This window comes from Pinus tabuliformis, chromosome 8 (genome assembly GCF_031772625.1).
Source record: "Pinus tabuliformis cultivar Carrire ecotype Pingquan chromosome 8, CPIR1, whole genome shotgun sequence".
NCBI lineage: Eukaryota > Viridiplantae > Streptophyta > Pinopsida > Pinales > Pinaceae > Pinus > Pinus tabuliformis.
In genome coordinates, this window is record NC_142294.1 from 1,424,728,159 (window position 1) to 1,424,749,312 (window position 21,154).

The 21,154-nt window shown below is 35.1% G+C and overlaps 1 pseudogene; it reads left to right on the plus strand.

Annotated features, from left to right (window-relative positions):
- The first annotated feature begins 20,767 nt into the window (after nucleotides 1-20,767).
- On the plus strand, nucleotides 20,768-20,865 carry LOC149240954 (U6 spliceosomal RNA; annotated as a pseudogene).
- The last annotated feature ends 289 nt before the right edge of the window (nucleotides 20,866-21,154 follow it).

Genomic DNA, 21,154 nt, shown 5'->3' on the forward strand with positions numbered 1-21,154 from the left:
AAAATGCAACAACAAATATACAACAATGATGATGAGTTCCAGTAGAAAATGCAAAGGGTAGTGAAAGAAGTTCAGAGAAATTGTTATCTTTATGTGTTAGTGGAGGGCATTAGCAAATTTCAGATAGGAATTGTGTCAGTCAGAGGATAGGTTAGATATCAAAATAGAGAAAGTAAGGATGTTGATCTTGAAGAAGCCTCAACAAAAGAGGTATGCAAGGCAAAGGAGAATAAATGACAACATATTGTAGATGGTAGAGCAAGTTTTCATTGACAAAGGAGGAAGACTACAATAGGAGAATGTAATTTAGAAACAACATGACAAGAAGAAGGACCAACTACAACATGAAGTTTGGGATTGAGGAATATTCACTTCATCAACACATGGTCAGGAGACCATGAATATTTTTCACCTTGGTAGTCTGATTTAGGTGCATGGGCCAAGCACAAAATTGGATGAAGTCTGGACCAAAGCTTACTAATGTGATGGGATAGTCACATGGTATAGTGAGGGGAATTTTGTTAAGAAATTTAAATGTTTAATTTGGGAGTAAGTTTTGATTTTAGTCCTCTTGAGAATTTATTTTCAATTGTAAATAGTTTTCAGTTTCCCTTTTTTGTGGAGAAGGAGAAATGATTCACATTTTGTGACTCTTGGTTGTCATAGTTAGTTTCTTTGGGGAAAAATTAGAAAAGAGAGTTTGGGAAGTTCCTAAAGGGAGGAGAGGAGAAGCTCCAGAGTGAGGAGAAGAGAGAGGGAAAGAAGAGAGAAAATCATTCTTTCTCTGTCCAAAGACAGTCTGAGTTTGTAGACCTACCTGTACTTTCCGAAGGTATTTCTATGTGTGAGTGGCATAAATGAATAAAAAATTTGGAATGTAAGTTGTGTGCTTGCTAAATGGTTGAGATTGAATCAAATTAATATTATTAAAAAAATTGATCTCTACTTGTGAACTCAAGGTTTATATTCCTGTTAATTTGTTCATTTGAATATTGGTCATTCTGAGATCCTGTAATTTCTTGGACTGATTTACATTAAAAAAAAATTAAGCCCTATGGCTTCAAAAGTTGTGATAATCTATTTATCTTTTAGGAATCCTATTGCATCAGTCTTAAAGTATGTAGAAGGAATGTGTCGCTGTGTTCTGAAATAATGGTTACTGGGTATTTACATCATTTGAGTGCTATTACAGAGACAAAGTACCCTATTTGGAATTTTGCAATTAAAAACCCTCTTTGACTGTTTATTTGATAGGTAAATTTAGCATTGCAAACTCTGATGAAGGAAGATAGGTAAATTGTATATTTTGTTGAGGAGTCAGTAAGGGACGTGAATTTTACTCTGGAAGAGGATTCGAGTCATTTAATCTTCCCTGAAACCGCAATACAAAATTTTAACGGGCGATTTGAAATCATTTCGTAGTGACAAAACAATAAATTTGAAAACAAGTGCTAGGAAATCATTTCATAGCGACTAATAAAAAAATTTAAATTTGAAACACTGCATGTTAGTTTGAAATCACCTTTAGACCGTCTTCCATATTGCATAGTTGAGTGAGTATTTTTATCGTTTGGAATTGGATGTGTAAAGGGTTGAATCCTTTATTATATGAGTATAAACATGAAGTATTAAAACACTCAAACAAGCACTTAAATGAGTGTGTCAAAGCATTATTATATTGCATACATATTTTTTAAGTTGAAGCGTATGTAATTTAAAATATGGAATGAGGTGAGATTCTTGAAGGAGGGTGAGAAAAACATCTCTCATGTAATTTGTCATAATAAGTTCATATTATTATATTGAATGCAAAGGTTAAATGTTTCTTGAAATATTATTGAATTGAATGTAAATATAGAGTTATGTGTGGAGTAGATTTGGGATATTGGTGTTGGGGTGACTTGGATACCATCATCATTTTTGTCCTAAAACCCAAGGGCTATTCTGAACAGTCAATTGTAAGCACTGATAGTAAGCCACTAACCATGGTCCTTACTTTTATTTTATATATATATATATATATATATATTTAAGTGCATTATATTCACTTCCTTAAGGTATTTCTTGGTTAAAACCTTTACAATGAGAGGGTTTGTAGTACTTAACTATTCTCTCTCTAAACATCTAGGCTACTATACCAACCCAAGTTTCCTATATATAATATCAAAATTTATCCATCAAATTTTACCTTTCAACTGAACATTTAATAATCTTTAGCAGTGCACTTATTGGTCTTGTCGTCTTTTTGAAAAAAAAAGAAAATCCTGCACAAGTCATAGTTACCTGCAAACCCACAATGCACAAAAATTCTACATACATCTATGCACATATATACACACATAATTTATAGAATTTATATAAGTATTATTACTCATAGAACAAAAACAAGTTTCAGTTTCACTGTTTCTCTTTCTACTTTCTTGAGTTAGAGACTTATCTTAAAATTGCAAGGAAAATACCAAAGGTTTTTCTTGGACCACCCAATTGTAAACTAGAAGCTCACTAGCTAACCCCGAGCTAATTTCCTTTCCAGTCAGAATATCAGTGCCCCAATTAGGTTTTCTCGACAACCCTAAGAAACTTCCTACTTCTTTAAGGGTTTCACTAGTCTTTATCTCCTGCTGGTGTTTGGGTAGCTACTATCTTTTTCTCCCATAGTAACCCCACCCAAGAGAACCAGAATGATGGAATTTATCTCCAAATATTTCTTTCTTTACTGGAATTATCAGTAAATTTTATTTCTCACCCAAATTAAATGACATTTCTCTTCTTGATCCATTCCATTTTTTTGTTCTTTAAAGAGTGAACGGGCCAGGAATAAGGATATTTTCCACTTTCGTGATTTCTATTTTTGGGACATAACTAACTTTTCCAACTACTTTCTGATTGTTATGGAATTTTAACTCTCCAAGTACCCCTTGGCATATTCTCAAGAATATTATACAAATAATTTCCATTGCTTTTATTTCCAACTTAAACAAAACATTCTAATTTAATATTAACAAATAAATTCAAATACTTACTTTAACTATAATCCAAATTTAATCAATAGAATCTTAAGTCAAGTCATTGGGGATATTACACTTCTCCCCCTCTAGAAAGAAAATTGTCCTTAATGTTTTTTGTATTCCTTTCTTCTTTGGAATAGCCTTGGGAAAACCGCTTCTATTTCACTTTCCCATTCCCAAGTGGCCTCATATGGCCCAAAGTGCTCCCATTTCACTTTAAATTGTGGAATAACCTTTTTATGAAGAGTAATTTCTCTTTGATCTATTACAAGTTTAACCTGGAATTTTTCCTTCTGGCTCTACTTACACAACATTCTAATTAGTCACATGATTAGGGTTAGAAACATACTACCTTAATAAAAAAAACATTTTGCGCCCTAATATGAGCAGGTAAGGAAATGGAATTCCACTCTTCTTTGGAATGACATTGGGAGAAGTATTCATCACTTCTTCCTCATTTTCTAGGTGGCCACCTCAAGCTTAAAGCATTTCTATTACACTTTACTTCGGGGAAGGGATCAAATTCTTTTTTGTTGTTGGAGTAAATTCACTCATTTTCGACTTCTACATTCCATTTACAACATGTTCTCACCCATACTAAGTAGGCACCATCAATTTTTATTTATATGCCCAATCAAGGTTAGCAATATTCACTCAATAAGGGTTGTCAATGTGCACCATATCCCAATAAGGACTAGTAACCTTCACTCAAAAATAGTTAGCAATATTAATATAAGAACATCAGTAATAACAATTATAATATATATATATATATATATATATATATATATATATATATATATATATATATATATATATATATATATATATATTCTTAATTTACCCAATGGTTATGTCAAACAACATGGACCCCACCACATGGTCCCACTATAAATTCAGACCATGAAAATGCTAATTTTCCATTTGCACTATCTATATAGTGATAATAATAATTTAGATACCATTTACTTTTCTTGAATTTTATGATCAATTGCAACTAGTATCTTACCACACTAGGTAGCAACATTGTACTCTTATCTTTATTTTATTTTATTTTATTTCTATACCCTCCATCAGTTTGCACTGGAATTTGTTGTTGAGAGTTATATGTAATATCAGTATAGGTGTCGAGTTTCCTCCCCTTGCACTCATGTGCATATTAACTGCCTCATACACATTATGTTAGTATAGGTATCCTCATCAATTGACCACATCTTTTTCAAATTACTAACAATAAAGAGGATCAATAGCTCACCTAGTAAAAGCTAATTTTAGAGACCTCTCTTCATATATACATATCCATCACTTGGCCACATGATTTTTTCTTTTTCGTTGGGTTGTTCGAAGTTATAAATTCTTGTGATTCTGCTAGATTGCTAATCCATTTACTTAATCAACATTTATCCATTTATCTATTTCATCTATTAGAGCTAATCTAATCAAAGATTACTTTCTCTTTTTAGGGTCCATTACATTTATTTGAAATTATCTATTAATAAAGCCATGTGCACATAACACAATACCACAATACACATATGCAAATGACTTAAGTCTGTACATATTACCACATAGAATCTAGAGACCACACCGTCTCTATTCACATGACTAGGTCATACTACCTATTTTGCATTTCGATGATCACCATGTAAGAGTCTTGCTCAGTGGAAATTCCTTTTTTGTTAGCATTTTATTTTGTCATCTGTAAAAAGTAGCCTTCCTATTCCAATGAACCTTGACAATCATGTCATAATAATGGCATTTTCATCCATATATTTATATGTATTCTACATTATCATGTCTGCAATACATAAATACATGTACGAATAAAGTAAAGGTTAAGGGGATTCCTTTTTATGTCATTTCCATGGGTTCAATTAGCCTACTTGGTTGTCACATTACTATGTCCACTCCCAATTTTATCCTTAATCAGTTTAATCTTCCACATATTTGCAAGAAGCTATAATTTTATAAATCTCTTCCAACACCATATCCACGTGCATAATTACCTACTTCAATACACACCCCTTTCCTTGAAAAATATCATTGGCCATGCTTTGTTCCATCATTCTTTAAGTTGTTCCAATATTTGTAATAAAAAAGTTAGACTATAAGTTAATTCCCAATGTTCCTTAAATAGGATATCACACAAAATTTCTTGGGAATTTTCCAGATTTTTTTCTTTGTTTTTAGATAAGTATATGACTAGTTTTACACAATATTATCATTCTTGAAGACCAAACTTGCTCATGATAGTCATGGGGCATACTCACAATCATAAGTGAAAATATTTAGCATGCTCATACTTGAGTTATTCTACTATTTCAAGTTTTTCCTTGATGAGATATTTTGTATTCAATTCAGGTGTAACACAAGTTAACATTGGGTATCCTCTTTGTTTGCACTAGGATTTATTCTACATTATATAGAGTTCTCCACCCTATTTTCAACACTTTTTCATAGGTATTTACACTCCTATGAAGAATCTTGCATACCTTTTATTATGTGTTTATATTTTGAGCCAAAATATTCATATCAAAGGTTCCCAAACCTTCTTAGTCTTTATGGCATTAGTGCTTTCAACTGGGCTCTTGAACATATATGCAGGGATTCTTGTAATACATAATTATTTGCACACCATACATACATGTATAAATATGGAGTCAAAATTATTCCCTATCCAATAATACAATATACTTTTGGTTCTTATAGGACTATAAAAGTAATAACACTGAGTGTTACATATTTTCTTCCATATAATTTTTTATGTGATATGTTCAATTTCCAATTTTTTTGTGTTTTTTTTTTTAAATTTATTTTTCATGCATATATTATAATTGACCTGAGTGAGTCATTTTTAAATTACCAACAACATCCCTTCTCTATGCCAGACTACATTTTTTATCCACACTGTATAGTTTCCATGGAATTTACTGGATTTACTATATAAATTACATAGTCCATTTTCATACCTACTATCAAGAAATTATTTATAGTATTTCTTTCTTAGCATACTCATTTTTTCACATTCATATCCACATATCTTTTCCTTACCAATAATCATCATTTATATGCATAGGCTTGGAACTTGATGTCAGAGGGGCCACATACCACAAGTAAATTCCTTTTCCTTCTAGTTCTTTTACTATCTAATTCTAGTCTCCAGAGATACAATGGTGCATGTGTAATGTCATAGAGTGATTCCACTGTGGTTTACTAAAGATATCCCACTAACCTTACATCCATATGACAACACTTATTTTCCATATTCCCTATTATTAGCTTGACTCTTAGTAATGGTATTCTATACTTTTACAACTAACTATTTTTCCTCACCGAGATTACATAGGTATGATGTTTAGGTATATACAACGAAGTCAACAGTGATTTTTTTTCTTTCATAAGTATAAAAGTACCTTATGAATTATTAATAAATTGGTACCTGATTCTATGGTTAATTAAGTCTTACAACTATGTAAATTTTCAACTTTGCTTCAACCCTCTATTTTTTTTTATTCCATTAATCATGGAATCCACTACATGAAAAATGTAATTCTACTCATTAGGGGATTTTTGAGGTCTAAAATGGGCCTCCTAAGAAAAATGTACAATCAAAATAAACTTTATAAGAACCAATAGGATTCAAGACGATGATGTCAACGATGGGGGATGATTCACCATTTTTGGAGTAAAAAAGTAAAAATAATAAAATAACTTTTTCAACTTGTATTTTCAACTTATCTCCCTAAGGTTTTACTCCAATTTCAAGCAGGAGTACTCATTGGATGCAAAATTTAATTCCTCATCCAAGGAGTACCCATGTTGCATACTTTCGATGGCCCTGTTACACGAAAAATGGGAAATACATGAAAAAATGATGCATTCAACAAGTGTTTCCGCTCGAAATTTGAGTTAACCCATAGGGAGATAAGTTGAAAAATTAGTTTCTTATTTTTTCCCTCTAAAATTTGATGATGTAATCTAATCTTATTTTATTATTTCCACTATTATTTTATAATTTTCACCATTATTTTATAATTTCCTTAGGAGGCCCATTTTAGACCTCAAAATTCCCCTAATGATACTAATTTTGTTACCATGATTACATTTAAGGCAAAAATGAAGGTTCCCTTAGTACAAAAATCATTAGCAACATATACAGATGACAAAGATATTCAGGATGAGTGTGATAGCCAGTCTAATGGAAACCTACACCATAATTTCATACATAAGTTAGTGGAAGGGGCATACCATACCGCCATTAAAGAGTATACCATCTTTCTTTTCATCAACATGTTCATCAAGAAATCTTAGCTAGATATATATACTTGAATAGGTTCCTGGGTATGCACTGAGTAACCAATACTCAAATTTCTATACTAAGGAACTTGTGCATGACCCAAAGGGCTTGATATATATATATATATATATATATATGTATGTATTCTTTTACTACTAGTTATTTCCATCTTTCCAGTATTTTACTAATCCCTGCAATTATGTTGTATGAGATGACGCCTCATATCCTAAGTGCATCCAAGTATGCTCTCCCTCCTTGAAAGGTCTAACAAGTGTTGATGCCTTTATTATTTTTCTTACCTCTTAATCCAGTATGATATCAACACTATTTTTTTTATGTTTTCGACTATGGATTGGCTCTTAGGCATCAGAGTTGAGCCTATAGCTCTCATACCACTTGCCACACCCCCTTTCAATACACCAAAAAATAAAGAAATAATAGTGCATACAATTTTTCATTTTAGAAAATAAAGGCTTATAATTTGGAACCTATGCCACACACACCACTTCCATTTACCTTGACATTCTTCTAGAGTATGCATCATTCTAAACAAAAAATAAAAAATAAAGTTGTTTCATTCTCTTTGTTCTAGAGAGAACGTTATGACACTTCCCTTATTAATCCTTCCATATAAAATTTTGTTTTGTAACTTGTACCATATTAGTACTAATAGTTAATTATCTTACCTTAAATTAGAGACTACGCTCTAGCTTAATTCAATGGTAAAATTAACATACACATGCCCTTCTTAAGATGAACATACATGTTTGATTCTACAAATTACTCACTTATATTTAAATATTGGTATCATAAATGGGTTAGACCCCTCGTTCCTCAGTGTTACCTCATGTTGTCGATATACCCTTTGTACCCTATCAACTTGCTATGCACAACCTATATGGGATTATTCATGCATAAACATATATTATGGTTCATAAGATTTCCTATGATTCCTATGGTTTGTTTCTAAGTAATAACATATTTCATTAGAGTTTATATTTAAGAATTATAACACACTCTTGGCTTAGGTTCAAGGCCGGTCATTCTAGATCAACAGTGATTTGCCTCGAGCAGTGTCAAAAGAGAGAAATCATCTTACATTACTTAATTGTTATGATAAGTAGGATATGAGCCCTACATATGTCTAGGAGAAGATCTAACAGTCAATGTTAATGGGGTAAGAATATAGGCTAACCACCTCAAGGGTTGCTGCCTGACTTCGATCAGTAGATACTTCGGCCGAAAGGGTAGCTTTGCCATGAGCTTGCTCTAGGGATTTTCCATTTCTAGCTATCTCTGCATGGCGAATATGGTGAAGTATTAAATGTTGACAACATTTTTTCCTTAGGTATCTAAGTACAACCTCATTTCTTAATTCTCTTACATTCCCTTTTGTTATATATATCACTAAAGCTTTCTTACATGGTATTTTTTTGTCTCATTTTTTTTATTCCCCTCTCTCTATAGAGTAATGAGGGTTACTGTCCAAGGCAATGCAAAAGCTTGTCTCTTAATATATGTCAAGCTTAGTATTCTAGGTAAAGTTATTATGTCCCCCCTATTGATGGTTCGGTTGATGCATTAACAACGAATCCTTTCATTCTTTGCTAATTTAACATAGGGTTGTCATTCTTACTAGGGTTTGATAATGTAATAAGGAAAAACCAACACAAGCACTCATGCAAGGAATTTATTTTGACAAGAAACTTTTCTCGATTGTTTACCTTCTATTTTTGGATAACCATAGGAAAAGGTGAAATACCCTCCCAAGGCTTGTATTAGATATTATCTTAACATTTTGTTTTCCTTTCTTTTATGGTCCCATTGATGTAGGATGGTGAGAACTCGAGTAAAGGTTGCTCTATGAATCCCTCGTGTAAGTCTTGCAAGATACAACTTGAAGAGTTTTTACATTTCTTTTCTCCAAGTTCTAAGACTTTCCTTGCTCTCTATTATTCCCCTAGGACCCCGACAGTAGTTTGCAAAAGATATATATGTATATATATATCTTATGTTTTTAAGTGGTCTATAGCCTATGGTTGCACCCTTAAGGAGTTTCCTTTATTTTTCTTTCTTACGAAGGAACTTGAACTCCTATATTTTATATAATACCCACTAGAACCAAATTATATATATATATATATATATATATATATATATATATAATGTTAACTATGGACTAAGGGTTTAATGTGGTTGGTCATTGCTTTTTTTATTTCAACTTGTTATATGGAAGGGACCATCGATCATAATTCATCGTTCAATAATGCGTTTCCTTTCCATGCTTTTGATAGCTACCCATTTGGTACTTGAAATTTATTTATCAATCTAACCAAGAAGCCTATTGTGACTTGTATTGGGCTCGTTGAGGATTTTTCTTTCAGTTACTTGTTATGTCATTTTTGTCCTAAAATCAAAGGATTGTACTGAAGAGTGAGTCATAAGCGCTGACAGTAAGGCACTAACCCTGGTCCTTACTATTATTATATTTTTTTAAGTGCATTGAATTCACTTCGTTAAGGTATTTATTGGTAAAAGCCTTTACAACGAGAGGGTTTGCAGTACTTAACAGTTCTCCGTCTAAAAAACTAGGCTACTATACCAGCACGAGTTTCCTGTAAAATAATATAAAAATTTATCCATCAAAATTTTCCTTTCCACTGAACAATTAACAATCTTCAACAGTGCACTTATTGGTCTTCACAAGTCATAGGTACTTGCAAACCTGCAATACACATAACTTCTACTTACATCTATGTACATATATACACATAATTTAGAAAATTTATACCAGCATCATTACTCACAGAACAAAAATAAGTTTCAGTTTCACTGTTTCTCTTTGTACTTCTTGAGTTAGAGACTTATCTTAAAATTCCAGGAAAATGTCTTCTTTTTCTCGGACCACCCGACCATAAGCTAGCAACTCTCTAGATACCCTGAGATACTTTCCTTTCTTGTGAGAATAACATTGCTCCAATTAAGTTTTCTTGACAACCCTAAGCAATTTCCTACTTCTTTAAGGGTTTCACAAGTCTTTATCTCCCACTGGTGTTTTGGAAACTACTGCCTTTTCCCCAAGAGTAAAGGCACCCAAGAGAACCAAAACGATGGCATTTATCTCCAACCATTTCCTTCTTTTCTGTAATTCTCATTGAATTTCCTTTCTCTTCTAGATTAATGACTTTTCTCTCTAGTCATTTTCTTTTGGAGCCCTTCCTTTCTCTCTTTTTTTCCTTACACTATGAACGGGCCATGAATGAGGAAATTTTCCTCTTTTTTTATTTCTATTTTTAGGACATAATTGACTTTCGATCTACTTTCTGAATGTTAGGTAATTTTAAATCTCCATGTACCCCTTGTCATATTCTCAAGAATATTATACAAATAATTTCCATTGTTTTTCTTTCCAACTTAAACAAAAGATTCTAATTTAATAATAACAAATAAATTCAAATACTTACTTTAACTATAATCCAAATTTAACCAATAGGATCTTAAGTTTAGTCATTGGGGATATTACAAGCATAATATGAGATTTAATATTATTATTAAATCTATTATTAATATTAGGATTGAATATTAATATACTCTAATATTAATATTATTAAATTCAATATGATATTAAATTTAGTTACTTTGGATTAATATATTATTAACTTCAATTTAATATTTAATTTCTATATTGTAATATATATTAATATATTAGTATAGATATATATGGGAGGAAAGAACAAAGATATAGAGAGATAGAAGTGGAGAGAGAGAGAGGGAGTTTGAAGAGAGAGAGATGGAGTTGGAGGGGGAGAGAGCAGGAGGGAAGAAGAAATGTATAGAGAGGGAAAGGTGGAGAGAGAGAGGGAGGGAGTGATAAGGGAGAGATGGAGAGAGTGTGTGTATTTTTCGGAGGTGAGATAGAGAGACAAAGAGGGGGATATAGAGAGATGGGGAGAGTGGGGGGTATAGAGAAGGAGAGAGGGTGACAAATAGTGACAAAGTTGGAGAAAGAGAGAGAGAAAGATGGGGAGGAGAGACAAAGGGAGGTGAGGGAGAAAGGGAAAGAAAGAGTGAGTGTGAGAGAGAGAGCGAGAGAGAGAGAGAGAGAGAGAGAAACATAGAGAGAGAGAGAGATAGAAAGAGAGAGAGGAATGAAGGAGAGAGGGAGGGAGAGAGACATGGAGTTAGAGGGGGAGAGAGATGGAGGGACAAAGAAAGGTATAGAGAGAGAAACATGGAGGAAGAGAGAGAGGGAGTTACAAGGGAGAGATTGAGAGAGAGTGTGTATGTTTGGGGCTAAGATAGAGAGACAGAGAAGAAGACAAAGAGGGAGAGGGAGAGTGGGGGGTACAAATAAGGAGAGAGGGTGGGAGATAGTAACAAAATTAGAGGGCGAAGAGGGAGAGAGAGAGAGAGAGAGAGAGAGAGAGAGAGAGAGAGAGAGAGAGTATGTTTACGGGTGAGATAGAGAGACTGAGAAGGAGAGAAAAAGGGAGATAGAGATATATATGGAGGTGGGAGAGAGGGAAGAAGAAAGAGGTCGAGGGATGGAGGGAGGGAGAGATAGAGAGATATGGAGAGAGAGAGCATGTGTGTTTGGGGCTGTGAGATAGAGAGACAATGAAGGGAGATATAGATATAGATGGTAGGTGGAGAGAGAGGAAATAAGAGAGAGATATAAAGAGGGAGGGAAATTTGGAGAGAGAGAGATGGGGGAGAGAGATAAGAGTGAGATAGACACATAGATGGAGGAGAGAGATAGAGGGAAGGGGAAAGAGACACAGATAGAAAAATACATATATTATATAGTAATGTATAACATTGAACATTATTAACCATAGAGGAAGAGGATTTAAGGCTTTTATAAAAGGTAATAGAAGTTGGATTTAAAAGGTTGTAAATATTATGGTTTTTCATTGAAACAAATGCATTGATTTTGGTGTAGATATTGATTCCTAATCCTATTTTATTGATTGCACTAGATGAATTTATTTCGGTGTGGTTGTGACTTCTAATATTATTTGATTTGCTTGCAATATATGCATTGATTTTGGTGTAGATGTTAATATCTAATCCTATTTGATTGCTTGCACTAGATGCATTGATTTCATTGTATATTTTGATATCTAATCCTATTTAATTACTTGCACTAGATGCATTGATTTCAGTGTAGATGTTAATATTTAATATTATTTAATTACTTGCACTAGATGTATTGATTTTAGTGTAGCTGTTGTTCTCTGATTTGATGTAAGTAAATATATTTTGTACATTAATTTCAAAGTAACTAGATTAATAGTGTGCATTGATTTGAGTGTAAGCACAAAATAATTATTGACAAATTACATTTATTTATGTGTTATAGTAACCAACCATACATAAACACTTGAAGTTTCATCTTAAATGAAATGTTCACTTACCTAAAATGTTTTCTTTTTAAAACTATAAACTATTTGTAATTGAATTCATTCTTATTATTCCCATTTTCCATCATTCAACATTATTAGTCACATTGCATTCAAACGAGGTAACAAGAAAAAAAACTACCACTGAAACTTGGTGTTTAACACTCCATAAGTCACAATGATTGACTTTGGAGAACGATACTATTAATATTGAAGAGGAAGACAAGTAAGGTATGACGTTTACTACAATAACTCGAGTTAAATATTTGAATGGTCTATGGTTTCAACCACCCTTTTCATATGATCGATTTGCAAAGATGAAAAAACTAACAGGTATGAAAATAATAACAGTAGAAGAAAATAGTTTGAGATTGATCATAATGAAGGCTATTTGTAATTAACTACATTCTTATTATTAAGATTTTCTAACATTCAATACTATTATATTGTCACTTTGCATTGGAATTTTTTATTTCATCATTCAAGTTATTAAGAGTCTCTATTAACAAACTGAGGTAATTGAGAAAATTTAAAATTAAAATGACTAGATTATCTTAGTTATATTTAGAATATAATTTAAAATGGTTAGAATAATTAGATGTTCAACAAATTTTGTGTAACCATTCACAACTGAAAATTTTGTGTAACCATGCACAACTGTGATATGAAATGGGGTACTAAAGGCTTCTTGTCAAGCTTACAAGAACCTCTCCCACTCCAAATCTTATATATTCCCAAGATCTATGCTTATAATTGATAAATGTGGAATTAAAAGAACTTGAAATAGGTGTATGCTTGTGTTTTTCCTTAATTGTTTATGTGTTTTGAGTTCATTTGCTTATGCTGAAATAAAACTCAGGTAACAGTAAATAAAAGCAGCAAATAAGCAAACACATGAGACAACAACGTAATATGGAGTTCACCCTGATATCTTGGGCTACATCTCCTTGAGCTTTAGTCAACTCGATTAGGATTTTTGGGATTATGGCTGAATTCGTTTACAAGCTACATGCTCAACTCCATTGGTTTACAAATAAACCTTTGGGTTTATAATACCATCTTATCTCGCTGGATGTCCTTTAGTTATAGACAGATCTAGGCTTCTTTGGACTTGACTGCTTCAGTCAGTGCTCTCAGCTTCTTGAGCTTCTGGCCTCTCTGACTCCCTCAAAATTCTATATTGTCTCTAGAATCCTTCTTCTGTCTTCAGTACAACAGTCACCAGCAATAACTTGATCATTCCGATCTCTTTGTTGTTCTGACTTCATTACAACTTCATGCCTTGTAGAAGTCTCTTTGAGCTCTCTGGCTCTACGGCTCTAGCTCTTTAGCTAACTGGCTATGGCTCTCAACTCTTTGGCTCATCTGGCTCTAGCTCTCTTAGCTATCTGGCTCTTTCTGTTTGGCTCTGCCTCCAACCTCTGGTGGCTCTGCCTCTACTCAGCCCTCTGGCTCTGAAGCTCTTAGGCTTTCTGGCTCTCGGTGCTCAAGTTCTCGGGCTCTCTGTCCCTTTCGTGTTTCGCTCGACCTCCAAGCAACTCTTGGCAACCTTCAGCAGCTCTGTCAATTGAGCTCTCGGTGTATTTGTGACGCATCCCTCCGGCTCTGCGGCTTCCCGTCCATTTCTCTGTGTGTAATCATTCCTCTGTCTCTTTGACTGGTCCTTTGGCTATCTGGCTCTATGGCTCTGTGACTAACCATCTGGCTTTGTGTTTCTCTATGTATAACACATTCCTGTTACAACGCATCATTGTTACAAAATGCCCGCTTACAGCGTGGCACATTGATTTTAGAACAGGGACAGTTACAAAGGAATCGGAGGACTCTTTCCAGGACAAAATCCGTGAAATAACCATATTTCCAATACATAGAGAATATACATGGAAATACATTATCGAGCGCAAAAACTGGACTTCAATTGGAATGCAACCGCATCTATAATCCCTTTCGGGTCCGTGCTTTATCACATGGCGTAGGCCAAAACAACCCAATACACGGGAAATACATAGAAATCCCGTAATTCTGATTTCAAAATTTATGAAATCGCATCCATAATTCTTATCGGGTACGCCCCCTGATCGCAAATCCCAATCGCATATGTCAACAACCCTTTATGTCGGGATTCACCGGTCACCGATAGTCGATCGCTGATATCGGCACATCGCATATCACTATCGGAATGGACCGGGGGTTCTTTCCATATACCATGGAACATTGCGATGCGATTTCATATCACCGACGCCGATCTGCTGATCCGATCATCGCAATCGAAAGTTGGCATTGTCGCATATCCGCACCATCACTAATCGCATATCGGCATATCGCAGTGCTATGGGTCCTTCCCTTTTGGGTGTGCCGATCGCCGATCCGCCGATTGCAATCGCAATCTCTAATCGCCTCACCTGGGGTTCCGACATTACATGTAGGCCTACCTCTGATGCGATATATCAGAGATCACTAATCGGCGGTCTGTCCAGCCTTTGGTCTAAGTCCATCATTTTAATCCTTCCGATGTGATTTTTCCATATAAGGCCTTAAGCCCATTTTTATAAGAATTTGCCTCTTTTTCAAAGGGCAATGGGCAAACTTCGTTTTGCAATAACTCCATCATCCGAAGTCCATTTTATCCCATTCAAATTGCATTACATTCAGATTGAAGAGATCTATGCAATGGGATTATTTCCAAGAGCATCCCTTGACTTTCATTTTCCTCTGTGAGGAACATTTCTAAACTTAGAAGTCCATTCTAGATCCATTTTGGATCACACCTTCCCACTAAAAGGAACTTTTGGTCTCCAAAAGTCTGATATACTGATCTGAACAGTAGCTGAGAGTACATCACCCTCTTCTTTCAGCCTTCATACACTTGCCTGCATGGTTAGTGCCTTTGAACCAAAGCCTTTGACCACTTTCCTTCCTGGATGTACTGGTCCTCCTGGGAAGAACTGTCTTCCTCCTTGACTTTATGCAAAACTCCTGCTAAGAAGGTCACAGAAGGTAGTTTGAACTTCTCTGCCTTGATCATTGATCCAAGGTGGCTCAAACCAATGTGAAGTTACATCTGCTTCACAAAATTTTCATTTATACATGTTTAACATACTGTCAACAACAACTGTTAACAACAACAGGATTATAGACAACAACTGGATGGCCTAAAATCCTGCTTCAACTAAAGAAACCGATTCCACATCTTGTGAATACCTCCATGTCTTTACATCTGCATACAAGTGATTGACTAGATAACAAGCCAATAAAACATGCCTTTAAAACAATTGACCCTTCAAGTCAAGCATGTAGCAAAGATCTCAAGGATTCTTTTCAAAAGATGAAACACTTCATCATGATCTCCATCTTAGAGACCAAATCAACTTTTCCCAAGTCAATATTGCATTACATGCATGTTTACAACAAAGTAATCAACCCTTCAAGTTAATCACACATACATGTTTAAATACAAGGAAATCATCAACATCCCTGTGTTCATGCACATCATTCTCATGCATGCATTTCATCCTTCAACTTTCGTTAAGTACACTATACTTTCGAAGCTGAAATGAATATAATGTTGCAGCAATAAAGTGGGTCTCCTACTCAACTTTTTCCATTCACCTTCTTGGTAAAATCCTGCAACTTGCATTCTACTAGCAAATAGATGCAACTTAATATAATGCATTTAAAAAAAGACATGCAACCTTAATTGGATAAGAATTCTAACCATTTCTTACCAATCTATTTCAAAGGTAGGACCTTTGTCTGCACATCAACATCAACATGTGAATCATCTTGAAACACATCATTCATGGAAACTTCCTTTCCATTTCTGCCATTTTCTCTTTCCACCTTCAAGTTTCGTGGAAGCAGTGTGGGATTCAAAGTCCAACATTTTGCAGCAATATGTCCTTGCTTATGGCAGTAAGTGCAACACATGTGCATCCTCTTGACAATATGGTTTGCCTTGTCTAATGGACCTTTGGCTTCTTGCTTCTTTCCTTCAAAAGTTTCCTATATGTGGCCATTCTCTTCCAACATCTAGAAACATTATGGTTATCCAAACCACAAAAGGAACATGCAATTCTTTTCCCATGCTTATATGGAAATTTACCATGCTGAACATAATCAAAAGGAATATGGTTAGAACCAGATTTATACCTTTCTCTTTCACCTTTATTGCCTTCATGAGGGGTGAACTGAATAAAGAAGTAGCTCCCTTTGGAACACCATCAACCTCTTCAATGGTTTCAGAGTTTCCACAACTCTCTAGTTCTAGTGTATGCAGATATACACCTTCTTTCTGCAAAGTATGCTTCACACTATTGCATTCCCTAAGAATACAATCTTCACACTCTTGAGGTAGAAGACCTGCAATGAAACTCCTTCTTGGAACTGTTTCAATGGCCTTCATGGCAGCTTTGGAACTTTCTCCATAAGATTGTCCATAGCCAAGACCCAAATACTTAGGCCTTTCCTCAATCATTATGGTTCAACAATACCCTCTGCATGTTTTCCCAAGCCTTTTCCTTCATAGCCCATCTTGGACATTAACTTGGAACCTATGCCTCTGGTATGTTTTTCAAAAGAACCAATATAAACATTCTTAGAAGAATTTGAAGACAAACATGAATTGTTTACCTCTTCTTCAAGCTGATACTTGACTAAGGCTTCCTTTGCAACAAAGAGCTATGTCTCCAACTCATGCATCCTTTCCAGGTTCATATTTGCAATATGAAGTTGTCTCTCCATTTCCTGCAATTTGTCAGAAAGCAACTGCTGCTCTTCCTTCATGGAATTCAACTGCTCTCGAAGTATGATGCTCTTCCTTCCATCCTCATACATTTCTCTCACCATATCCATCATGATGAAAATTTTTTGCTTCATGTCTTCATCAAAGACTCTTGTGGAGAAAGAAGAATTTGAGGACTCACTTGTAGAAGTAGTCATTATCAAAATGAACAAAAGAACTTCAAACAAGATTAACAAAGAGCTTATTCAAGCAACATTTTTCAACAAACCTCTTGTGCTTCAAGGATTTCTTTGAGGTCCTTCGGGATAAGAAGAATGCCTTTAGCCCTTCTTCCTTCTTGTCCTCTCTTGGACTTAGCTAACAACAGCTTTCCCTGAACCTTTGCAAACTCAAACAACAATCAGTTTACAAACAATCAAACAACTAAATTCTTTCTACTGTTTGAACACCTTTCAAGTCAAATAAGCATATAGATTGCTTTTTCAATCAAGCATCCTGATCTGATATCACCTACATCATGATACCATCTGCTCTGGTATAACTTACTCTGATATAACCTTCTTTGAAGGTGGGGTTAATCAACCTGATGCTCTGATATAATCGCTCTAATACCACCTAATCTGAAATGGGGCACTAAAGGTTTCTTGTCAAGCTTACAAGAACCTCTCCCACTCCAAAACTTATATATTCCCAAGATCTATGCTTATAATTGATAAATGCGGAATTAAAAGAACTTGAAATAGGTGAATGCTTGTGTTTGTCCTTAACTGTTTATGTGTTTTGAGTTCATTTGCTTATGTTGGAATAAAACTTAGATAAAAGTAAATAAAAGCAGCAAATAAGCAAAAACATGAGACAATAATGTAATATGGAGTTCACCCTGATATCTTGGGATACATCTCCTTGAGCTCTAGTTAACTCGACTAGGCTCTTTGGGATTATGGCTGAATTCTTTTACAAGCTCCATGCTCAACTCCATTGGTTTACAACTGAACCTATGGGTTTAGAATACCATCTTATCCCGCTCGCTGTCCTTTAGTTGTAGACAAATCTAGGCTTCTCTGGACTTGATTCCTTCTGTCAGTGCTCTAAGATTCTTGAGCTTCTAGCCTCTCTGACTCCCTCAGAATTCTGTATTGTCTTTGGAATCCTTCTTCTATCTTCAGTACAATAGTCACCAGTAACAACTTGATCATTCTGATCTCTTTGATGTTCTAACTTCATTACAACTTCATGTCTTATAGAAGTTTGTTTGAGCTCTTTGGCTCTGCGGCTCTAGCTCTCTAGCTAACTGGCTCTGGCTCTCAGCTCTCTGGCTCATCTGGCTCTGGCTCTGGCTCTCTTAGCTATTTGGCTTTGTCCGTTTGGCTCTGCCTCCAACCTCTGATGGCTCTGCCTCTACTTCGCCCTCTGGCTTTGAAGCTCTCAGGCTTTTTGGCTCTCGACGCTCAAGTTCTCGGGCTCTCTGTCCCTTTCGTGTTTCGCTCGACCTCCAAGCGACTCTCGGAAACCTTCAGCAGCTCTATCAATTGAGCTCTTGGTGTATTTGTGAGGCATCCCTCCAGCTCTGCAGCTTCCCATCCATTTCTCTGTGTGTAATCATTCCTTTGTCTCTTCGACTGGTCCTCTGGCTCTCTGGCTCTGCCACTGGTCATTTGGCTCTATGGCTCTATGGCTCTCTGCGTATAACACATTCTTGTTACAACGCATCATTGTTACAAAACGCCCGCTTACAGTGTGGCACAATGATTTTAGAATAGGGACAGTTACAAAGGAATCGACGACCTCTTTCTAAGACAAAATCCGTGAAATAACCATATTTCTAATACACAGAGAATATACACTATCAGGCGCAAAAATCGGACTTCAACTGGAATGCAACCGCATCTATAATCCCTTTCAGGTCCGCACTTTATCGCATATCGCTATCGCATGGCGTAGGCCAAAACAACCCAATACATGGGAAATACATAGAAATCCCATAATTCTGGATTTCAAAATTTATGAAATCGCATCCATAATTCTTATCGGGTCCACGCCTTGATCGCAAATCGCAATCACATATGTCAACGGTCGTTTACGTCGGGATTTGCTGGTCGCCAACCACTGATATCCGCTCATCGCATACCGCTATTGGAATGGCCCGGGGGTTCTTTCCATATACCATGGAACATTGTGATGCGATTTCATGTCGCCGACGCCGATTCGCCGATCCACTCTTCGTAATTTCAAGTCGGCACTGTCACATTTCAGCGCCATCACTGATCGCATATCAGCATATTGCAGTGCTACGGGTCCTTCCCTTTTGGGTGTGCCGATCGGCCAATCGCAATCGCTAATCGCCTCACCCGAGGTTCCGACATCGCATTAGGCCTACCTCTGATGCGATATACGGAGATCGTTGATCGGGGGTCCGTCTGGCCTTTGGTCTATGTTCGCCCTTTTAAACCTTCCAATGCGATTTTTCCATATACGGCCTTAAGCCCATTTTTATAAGAATTTGCCTCATTTTCAAAAGACAATGGGCAAACTTCTTTCTGCAATAACTCCATCATCCGAAGTCCATTTTAGCCCATTCAAATTCCATTAGATTCAGATTGAAGAGATCTATGCAATGGGAGTATTTCCAAGAGTATCCATTGACTTTCATTTTCCTCTATGAGGAACATTTTTAGACTTAGAATTCTATTCTAGATCCATTTTGGATCACTAGCCTTGATCTATCTTAACCCCAAATCTATCAAACACTGAGAGGGATGAGATCTCTCGAGGTACAAACCTTTTCTCATGTTTTGCACTAGAAAAATGGTTTCCACCTCAATAAATTCAATCCCTCTCAATATTTAATGAATCCAAAATTAAGATAGATTATATTTAATAAAACAATATTTAATGATTTTTTCCATAAATTTCATAGAGACAAAAATTAAAAAATTATTTTTAATTATAATTTCAATTGTAATAAAATAAGATAATATCCGCAACAAAATTATCATATATATAATATAAATCCTCAACTTAATTCTCAAAATAAGAAAATAAAGAAAGAATGTAAAATAAAAAAAAAAACAAACAAAATACTAAACAAAGACTCTTTGATTAAAGTTAACCCCTCCCTTACCCTATCCTACCTCCCTTTTGCTTCAGCCCCATCAAAAGAAGCCTTCGAATTAAAATATGGTTAATCGTTATTCATTATTTTAGACATTATTATTAACACATTGCTAACTTTGTCATCATGTCATGTGTTACATACATTATTGGTTCGAAAGCGAAAGTATGATAATAGTCTTTACACTCATAGGTGGTGTTTACATAAGTCTTTTCGGATACATACGATAAAATTGGAACGACTTAAAGAAGAGAAGCCCTTCCCAAAGGATGACATGCACAAATAGAGAAATGGTCCAAATTTTTAACATATCCCTTGTTATCTAATCCAATTAGTTACTAGGTTTTCACCAGACGACCAGGTTCAAATCCCGGTAACGGAAAGAGCATGGAGAGGATTGCACAAATAGAGATGAGGTAAGATTGATATTGTTTAATACCAAGGTTCAAATTGCAGTAACTAGATTGTTATTCTTATAAAACGGTGGTGTTTGCGGTGCGTTGAAAATGAAATAAAACAATGTTAGAGACTCTTGACAATTATATATATATATATATATCCCTGCAACATCATGCCACAGAGACGTGGATGGTA